General features: G+C 46.3%; 1 long non-coding RNA gene across 1 annotated transcript in view; it reads right to left on the bottom strand.

Annotated features, from left to right (window-relative positions):
• The window catches only part of LOC135107433 (uncharacterized), a 53,747-nt gene extending 43,966 nt beyond the window's left edge, over nt 1-9,781 (bottom strand). The window contains exon 1 of the long non-coding RNA XR_010271776.1: nt 9,566-9,781. This is a non-coding gene — a long non-coding RNA (uncharacterized LOC135107433). The remainder of the gene's footprint in view (nt 1-9,565) is intronic.
• Nucleotides 9,782-10,000: the final 219 nt, after the last annotated feature.

Below are 10,000 nucleotides of genomic sequence, written 5' to 3'. Positions count from 1 at the left end.
GCGTGCATGAAGCATATAAGAGTTTAAAGAAAGGTAATTATCAGACATAAAAACTCGAGACAAACACTTGAAAAGGCAGAAGTTACGAAGACAGGACAAACAAATACATACAAATAGGTAAACACACACACACACACACACATCGGTTCCTGTTTACGTTTGAAATGCACTGGTCTCTACTACTCCCTCCCTCCCACACTCCTTCCTTTCCTTTCTGCCTTTACACAGCGCTATACTACAGTTACAGGGGTGGTGGCCGGTCCGGGCTAGCGAGGGCAGAACGGGTGGGAGGACCGGACCGACGGATCCTCCTCACACATTATCAGGGTCAGGCGGTCACAGAGCGGGAGGTTAGACAGAAAAAAAGAATACGAAAGAAAAAGAGGGACTGAAACCCACATACATAAATAAGTAATGTGAGGTTAAGTCTGCGAGATTCGATTTAATTTTGTATCTCTTTATTTGACCCGACGTTGAGGAAAAGCTGTGTGTGTGTGTGTGTGTGTGTGTGTGTGTGTGTAGAATTGGGATTGAAATGCATAAATCAGACAAGTTTCGTCGATTCGAATTACACACGACTCGGAGTTGCACTGAGATGAATGTGAACGCGTGGAGCTAAGTGACGTGTGTGTGTGTGTGTGTGTGTGTCATGGGAGGGAAGCTCAGTGTGGCTGGTGACGAGGGAGGGGAGGAGGGGAGGGTGGCAGGAATGTGAGGTGTGTCGCGAGGTATAATGTGGCCCACCTCTTTGAATCCTGACGGGGCGGAAGCTGCAGGTATTTCGTTACGGGTCAGGTGTGTGTGTGTGTGTGTGTGTGTGTGTGTGTGTGTGTCTTGTCCTGTCACAAACCACAACCCGCAACCCGCAACCCCCCAAAACAAAGGACATGCCCCCCTCCCCCCGCCACCCAACCACTCCTCCCCCCAATTCCACTCTTACCTCCGAAAGCCTTCCCTCCCATCCACCCTCCCCCAGTCAGTCAGCAAGCCACCACCTCCCCTCCCACCCCTTTCCCCGCAATGGGTGGTAGACGCTCCGCCAATCCCGTGCCGCCTGATTCATGACGTCACCTTCACACGGGGAGGGAAGAAGGGAGGCGAGGTGAGGCGGGAGGTGTCTGGCTGGAAGGCGGTGACCCCACAACAGTACACCCAAAACTCACTCTTATACCAAACTCATAATATTGGAAGTTCTATGGAGTTTAGTTAGTAACATGAGGTTTAGATTTTCTTGCTTGTCCTCCCCCCCCTTACGTGGGTTACCGAGGCCTGGCAGCAGCTGTGTGGCCAGGACTCAACAGGACTCAGCGACGCCCGAACCTCCGCTGCCGCCACCACCACCACCACCGCCTGAGGGCCAAGCGAGGGTGGCGGGGCTGGTGTCCTCCGGTGCACCTGATAACCATTCTGCTCGTTTTCCTCCCTCCCACACTCACTCCCTTCGTCGCCACACTCTCCCTTCCACGCACTCTCCCTCACTCCACCGCTCCACTCTTCCCCATAGCTCGTTCACTCCACTTCTCCCTTCGTCAGTTTTTCCCTCCAGTCAGTCAGCCAGCCACCTAACCAACCAGTCAGCCACCCAGTCCAGTCATCCAGCCAGACACCCCGCCAATCAACCAGCCAATCAACTAATCAACCAGCCAGTCACCCAGCCAGCCAGCCAGCCAGCAAGTCAGCACCCCGCACTCACAGCAGCCAAGTATTCGTAATCATCGCCCCGCAGAATTACTGATCTAATATCCGCGTGGCACTTTCCGAGGTGGTGGTGGTGGTGGTGGTGGTGGTTCATGATTAGGTGAAGATGATGTTGACACTGGCGACACACACACACACACACACACACACATACACAGTTACACTCTCCCTCCACGTCGTCTTTCACTACGCTGTCCTTGTTCAAATGTTAGTAATTAGTGGAGAGTAGTGTAATCAAGCAGCCTATTACTACTTGTATTCCTTTGTATTCCTTTGTATTCCTCCTCTCATGCCTTGACCCTTCTTTCCTGTCTGTAAGAGTGACCACACGACAACAAAGCCTCCTCCTCCTCCTCCTCGTTCTCGTCGCCACCGCCTCCCTCACACCCTCACACTCCTCGCCATCCCAAGGCAGGCCCATCACAGGCTGCCTCCCCGCGACCCGCTACGTTGCACTCATTCCCTCCTCGTCCCCCCTAAGGAGCTGCATTAGCCTCTCCCTCTCGCCCTCCTTCTCCCTTCTCTCGCCGCCCACTGCACTCCCACACCCCTCCGTGTCCTACCTGTTTCTCTCTCTCTCTCTCTCTCTCTCTCTCTCTCTCTCTCTCTCTCTCTCTCTCTCTCTCTCTCGCATCGCGTGTATCCAGAGAAAGGAAAAATTGGTGCAGCAGTCTACACTCTTCTCGAACACACAGTAACTTTCATGAAAACCCTGGTGTCCTGCAAAACACAGGCCGGTGGGAAAGACAGCCGCCTCTCAACAGCCACACGTTCCAATCCCTGCCAGTACAGTCTGCGCCGGAACAGTTTCGAGTGCAGTATCGAAACATTTCCCAGGACCTCGAATAAACTAATCGAAACCGTTCCGATTTATGTAGATATGGCTTCGCCCAGAAATAACAGCTTATATTTCTGGGATTGATTCGTAAGCCATTAAGTTTCCCTATACATTCGATTCACCGTGAATATCGCTACTGGAGTACTGATTCTGAAACATGACATCGATCTTGACCAGAGGTGTAGTGAAGATCAGGGAGCGAAAATACTAAGTGTTGAAGGTGCGAGCGAAGGAAACTGGCACAATCTCACACAAAAATAATATCAACTAGTGAGTTTCGAAGGATAACCGGCATAACGGCACTAATCTGTTACATACGGTTATACATGAATGACCGTCAGCATCATTAACCCATAAAAAAACAACTGTCTGGAAGGGAGAGAATGTTCAGGCCATATATCACGTCACGCTTAGGGCACAAGACACAGTGGAAAGAGACGCAACACAAACAGTCTCCGTGTGGAATTCCAAAAACTGAGAAAACCCATCACATTTTCATTCTCTTTCATTCTATTCGACTTTTCAACGGGTGACAGTTAACCGGACCCTTTTTTGTGTGTGTGTGTGTGTGTATAACCCTTGACCAGCCTCCATTGACATCGAAAAAATATAAAAACCACAACGGGAAGCAGCAGGAACACCGAGTCACCACCAGCCTTCACACAGCACCCATCCTCCCCGAGGCCAGTGACACCCTCGAGAGCTGAGCCACAGTCGTAACTCACAAGCCATCGTGGGCAGGGGAAAGGATGCCACGACAGCACAGTATAATCTTACCTCGGAGCTTACGTGGCGAAAATACTAAGTTGAAGGTGCAAGTGAATGGAAACTGGTACACAATCTCACACAAAAATAACATCAACTAGTGAATTTTGAAGGACTGCTGGCATATGTAAACCATCACGGCTCTAGATGAATGACCATATAATGACCACAAGCTACAACACAGTATAATCTCGCCTTACTGCTTACAAGTACGTGGCGCACCAAACGCGTTTCTGTTCACTCCCTGGAGGGCACTGGAAGGACACAGGGAGAGGTCACACACCCGCAGTCATGGTGTCGCCAAGGTGGGAGGGTGGGAGGGTAGGCGGGTAGGTGGGTACGGGCACTCTGAGGTCTCTACCGAACACCACACAACGACTTGATCTACCCTGATGCCTCCACCTCTGCCCCTCCCCCCCGCGTAGGCCTAACCAGGATGCCATTTGAACCCACGGGAGGCGACGAGCATTCTCACGCTGTCTGTCTGTCTGCCTATCCATTCTCCTCCTCTTCCTCCTCCTCCTCCCCCTCCGACCCCTGTCTGTGGTGGAAGTGGTGGTAGTAGTAGTAGTAGTAGTAGTAGTAGTAGTAGTAGTAGTAGCACCAGCAGTAGTTTTATTGAAAACAATTATAATTATTATTATTATTATTATTACTGTTATCATTATTATCATTATCATCATTATTATCTCTAGTTTATTGTTATTATAATTATTATATATTATTAACACCCTCATCACTAGCAGCGCCACCAGCACAGGACCGCCAGGTGCCCCGCGCCATGTCACATCCTTGTGAACGGAAAAAAATGGGCATGACTTGATTTAACGTGAGTACGTGAGTGTGTGTGTATATTTCCTATTTACTGTCTATACTGGAGAGCAAGAAATTCTTACATAACGCCGCTCCCCCCCACCAAGACCAGAGGCTCGCACCTTGGCCCCGCGGGTAACAAGTGACTTTTATTCACAATTGCACCAAGGTGAGAGGGTCGTGAGGGCACGCGGGTCCCTGCGCCAGGCCAGGCTGATCCAGACCGTTCTTCGCCTGGCTTGACCTTGTGGGCTTGTGCAATGACGCCAGGCAAGAATTACACCTACAGGTATTATCCCAACAGATTATGCTGCTGCTTTTACTTGCACCTGCCACTCCTCCTCCTCCTCCTACTACTACTACTACTACTACTACTACTACTACTACTACTACTGCTACTACTATTACTACTACTACTACTGATGTTAATAATAATAATAGTAATAATAATAATAATAATAATAATAATATTTACAACAACAACAACAACAACAACAACATCAACAACAATAGGAACGTATTAGTAGTAGTAGTAGTAGTAGTACTAATAGTAGTAGTAATAGTAGTAGTAGCACTAGTAGTAGTAGTAGTAGTAGTAGTAGTAGTAGTAGCAATAATGATAATAAAGTTGGTAACGCTGGGCCTGCCGTCACTGAGGTAGATACAGTAACGAGAACCATTACCGTCAACATAACAACTTTTACTACAACAACAACAAGTACTACTACTACAACTACAACAACAACTACAACAACAACTACAACTACCACTACAACTACTGCAGCTACGCCCAGAATCAATCTTACTAGCGGTCCCGTCATTAGCACAGCTCGAAGCCAGCCGCGCACAGATACCAGCCTCAGAACATGTACACCGAGTGGCCAGCGAACCGGCAAGACTCGGAGGGGGAGAGCAGCGCGTGGCGGCGATGGAGACGACCAAGGTAAAGGTGAGAGTGGGCAGGTGGCGAGGGAGAGGAGTGGGTGGGGGGGAGGGTGTAGGAAGTTATGGAGAAGACTGTAATGAAGACGAGGGTAGGGAAGTAGGGAAAAGGAGGAGGAGGAGGAGGAGGAGGGGTGGGAAAGGTAAGGAAGGAAGGTGGGGGTCGGCAAGGGAAAGTGAGAGAGGGAGGAGAGGTATTGGGAGGAGGGAAAAAGGCCCTAAGGTTTTGAAGGACACTCGACTCATCACTGTGATAATGCTCGAACAAACGAAGAGCGAGTGAGAGCGCGTACACACACACACACACACACACACTACACACACACACACACACACACACACACACACACAGGATGGGGGATATATAAAACGTTTCCATCAATAAAAATAAAGCAACTATCACCATGACAACAACAACAGCAACAGCAGTAGCAACATACAAAGAGTAACTACAGCAGCAGCAACAACAACAACAGCAGCAGCAGCAGCAACAACAACAACAACAACAACAACAACAACAACAACAACAACAACAACAACAACAACAACAACAACAACAACAACAACAACAACAACAACAACAACAAGGATCACTAAAGGTACGTCTCTCATCTCCTATAACTATTTATTCAATTTTCTCCCACTCTCCCTCGCAGCCAAACAACTTTAATGGGAGGACATGAGCGGCACCCCCACCACACACACACACACATACACACACACACACACACCTCCGACTCACTCCCTCCCTCATCTATCCAGATCCCACCTCCACCTCCACCACACACACACACAAGCAGCAAGAGTTATATGATAGATAAAATACCTTACCTGGAGTATTATAAGGCGCAGTAAGAGAAAATATTGTAAATTATATAGCACCTTCGCTTACGTCTCCCATAAGTTGTAGTTTAGTTCGCCTCATAAACCCTCCCATAGTAATACAAAGGTTCAGTTATAGTAGAAATGAAGTGCACAAAAAATCTAACTACAGGTCCCTTTTCCGCTATAATTTCAGCCATGCATACTGGATAATACTACCACTGACATCTAAAGCTTAATGTTACCAGCGAGAAAGAATACGCAGGTAAACAGCCAGGAAGTAACCAGGTAAACAAAGATTAAAGGTCATATGGAGATCAGTTATCGTAGCTGTTTTTGGGGTAGGTAAAGTTAGGTTGGATTAGATTGTTAGGTTACGTTAAATTACAATGGGTTAAGTTATTATAAGTTTGATTAAATTAGGACAGCTTGGGTTAGATTGGGGTAAGAGTATGTTGATTTAGATTAAACCGTGTTGACTAGATGAAAACTCTTCGCTTTTTTTTTTTTCTTTCAGCTCCCCCCTTGGCTTTGATCAATAGGGAATAAACGAAATTAACCCTACTAAATGTGTCCTAAAAAAATCTTTAAAAAAAAGGCCATGAATCACTGATTTGGATCAACACTAGACAACACACACCAAAAAACTCAATACACTAAATCAACTAAACGTCCACAACAGGACAAATTGATAAAAGAAAAAGAAAAAAACATTACATAACCAAAAAAAAAAAAACAAGAAAGAAAATCAGGCCTCCATCATCTCCAGCAGAACTGTTGCTTCCGGCGCCGTCAATTCCTCCCTTCCATCTTCCCCATTCATCTCCGTCACCACCCCCGCCTCCTCCCGTTCCTCCGCCCATTAGGATGACAATAAGAGCCATTATAAGCATCCTGTCACCTCGCACCATGAGACACAAGGCAACACAGCGACGGGGAAGCGAGTGGTGAGGACATGTCTGGAGGGGAGGTGAAGATAATGAGAAAGATGATGATGATGATGAGGATGCCTATGGTAATACGAGTTAATGGCAGTGCTGGTGATGGTGGTGCTGGTGGTGGTGCTGGTGGTGATAATGGTGATGATTATGAAAGGGAAGATAATGATGGTGGTGGTGATGAGGATGAAGAAAATGATGATGATGATGATGATAATAATGATTGTAAAAAGAACAAGAAAGCAGTTGAAAGAGAAGGTGAATAACAGGAGTATGATACCTCTCTCTCTCTCTCTCTCTCTCTCTCTCTCTCTCTCTCTCTCTCTCTCTCTCTCTCTCTCTCTCTCTCTCTCTCTCTCTCACCACACTTTTTATAACTTCCTTTTTGATAAAAACTGAAAAAAAAAATGAAATCGAAAGTATGAAGATAAAAAAAAAGCAGAGAGAGAGAGAGAGAGAGAGAGAGAGAGAGAGAGAGAGAGAGAGAGAGAGAGAGAGAGAGAGAGAGAGGAAAAAGGGTGAGAGTGACAGGTCAAGTGGAGCTCTGACAACTAAGCCCCGGATGAAAGACAACGACACGACACAACCCATCCACTATATGAGAAAGAGAGAGAGAGAGAGAGAGAGAGAGAGAGAGAGAGAGAGAGAGAGAGAGAGAGAGAGAGAGAGAGAGAGAGGAGGAAGACAACAACAACAACAACAACAACAACAACAACTACTACTACTACTACTACTTTGTTAACATCTGATCGGGGAGAAAAAAAAAGTCTTGCTTCGTGAAAATTACTAAAATAATAGGACCTCCTGATCCTCCGTCCTAGTTTCGTTCTCGCGACACGCATGAAATATTATTCAATTAACCATATATAAATGAGAGAGAGAGAGAGAGAGAGAGAGAGAGAGAGAGAGAGAGAGAGAGAGAGAGAGAGAGAGAGAGAGAGAGAGAGAGAGAGAGAGAGAGAGAGAGAGAGAGAGAGAGAGTTTGCACTGTACACACAATAAATACAGGGTAACATATGAATACACATCGCTTGCACTCTTTATATGTACTAATTCAACGTGATTTTGTATTCAACAACGCTGCAATACGTACATTGTGACTGATGCCAAACCTTTCGACATTGTCTTTATTGAATAACAGCCTGTATTGCACGGCTGAGCGATCAATGGCTGAACCTGATTACTGATGACACTGATTCGATTCTCGCCCTAAGCCTCCCATTCAGCTTGACCCAGCCCTCACCCCTGCCACGCCCCTTCGTTACTGGCGAGCAAACAACACTGCAACGTTCACCACTGCAGGAGAGGGTCGGAAGTGCGGTGATAGGCAGTTACGAGGGTTCTCAAACGTTTGGGGTTTTCATCATGATTGCATACAATACTTTCTAGTGCAAGTTATTAGGGTTTAACAAAAATTTCGCATTATCAGAGGGGAAATATCCATGAGAATCTAGTTAATGATCTCTATAGCTTTTAAAAATATCCCTCGCGTCAGTCTAAAGCCTTTCAAAATGTGGTTAGTGGGTAGGAAACAGTGCAACATCCACCCCAGCAAGAGACGGTCCATCTGCGCCGGTGACTGCCCTACAAACAATAGCAGCTACAGATAACACCTTGTTTTTCCTTCTATACTGCTCTCTCTCTCTCTCTCTCTCTCTCTCTCTCTCTCTCTCTCTCTCTCTCTCTCTCTCTCTCTCTCTCATATTATAGTGAAATCAACAACCTAGTAAGGAACCAAATGTATGATGCTGTTTGAATTTAATACAGTTGTATAACGATTTGGCATTTGTTCATACACGAATTTAACAAAGCCTAAAATTGGAAGAAGTTATCAGGATGTCAATTTACACAGTGAATTGGAGGGAAACTTTTAGCAAACACGTATTAATATTTGCTCCTTCATTTATTTATTTACTTATTGTTATGAAATGGCACTGAACCAAGTGACAGGATAAGTTTGAGCCTAATTTCACTTCCACCTCTCGCTGTGCTGTAGCTACTATCACAAATTGTACCTTGCCCAGACTCGCGCCTGGCTCACCCTGACGGACGGAACGTTAACTTTTCTGCTCAGTAAAATCATATATTCCTGACAGTCATTTGCTAGATTATTACTGTCGCATCTATCTCATCTAATTCAACTACTACGCATTTCCAACCTCCTATACTTCATCCTATAGGAAAAAAATAGTAACAATGATGCATACGAGTATATGCAATAACGTGTATAGTGCTACTTATCCTACAAAAGTTCACCTCCTCTACCACTCCCAACAAAGAAAAAAAAAATTCGACTGCCACATTGAGATGAGCGTAATTCTGCAATCATGCTGTAATGCCTGATGGAGGTCAGTGTGTAGCATGGCCATTGTAGCCAAGCCGGGATTTAGAGCCGCTTATCTCCTCGTGCCTTCTTTCTGCCCTGCTCACTGATAGATGCTGTCATTACACACACACACACACACACACACACACACAGGATGAACACTACATGCTTTAGTTGTGTCTTACGGTTGCCAAATGTAACTTATTAAGTAAGGAAACCTTTGGTAGGAAAGTTAAGCAAAACGTTACTCAGGGAAACTTCATAGTTGCTGAAAGCCATTCACGTCAGCTTGGAAGACATGAACATTTATCAACTGCAGAGCACGAAGTCAAGTTTGTAACATCATGATAATTGTTTCACAGTGAGTGCAAGTGACTGCATGTTATAATCAGATAAGGAAGGAAGACATGTGTGCAAACTTACCTTGCTTCCTTCCTCGCCTCGCACCTGCCCAACAACCAAGAATTCCACTCGAGATGACGCCACAGTCCTATGTTAGCCTGTTCTCATTCAAGACCACATGCAAGAACCTCAACACAACAAACACTGTATAAAGTTACTTCCGCTACTGCAGGGTGTGTACATCCTCCATCATCGCCGATGGACTGAGGCAGGCGGCGGGCGACGCGACCCACTCCGGCAAGGCTGTCCTCGTGCTGCCGCCGCTAAGGGAACGCTTGTCGTACCGGGTCGTGCTCGCCTATCATCACAGAGCGACACGGTAATAGGACTTCCTGAGTGAGTACGTCTCTCTCTCTCTCTCTCTCTCTCTCCACACATACACACTCGCAAACACCATCACCTTCGAATGCAGCACCACCAGCAGCAGTCTGTATGATTCCAAGGAAGGACAAAGGA

Source organism: Scylla paramamosain, chromosome 15 (assembly GCF_035594125.1).
Source record: "Scylla paramamosain isolate STU-SP2022 chromosome 15, ASM3559412v1, whole genome shotgun sequence".
NCBI classification, from domain to species: domain Eukaryota; kingdom Metazoa; phylum Arthropoda; class Malacostraca; order Decapoda; family Portunidae; genus Scylla; species Scylla paramamosain.
Note: the sequence above shows the minus strand (reverse complement) of the source record. Positions and strands in the feature narration are given on the sequence as shown.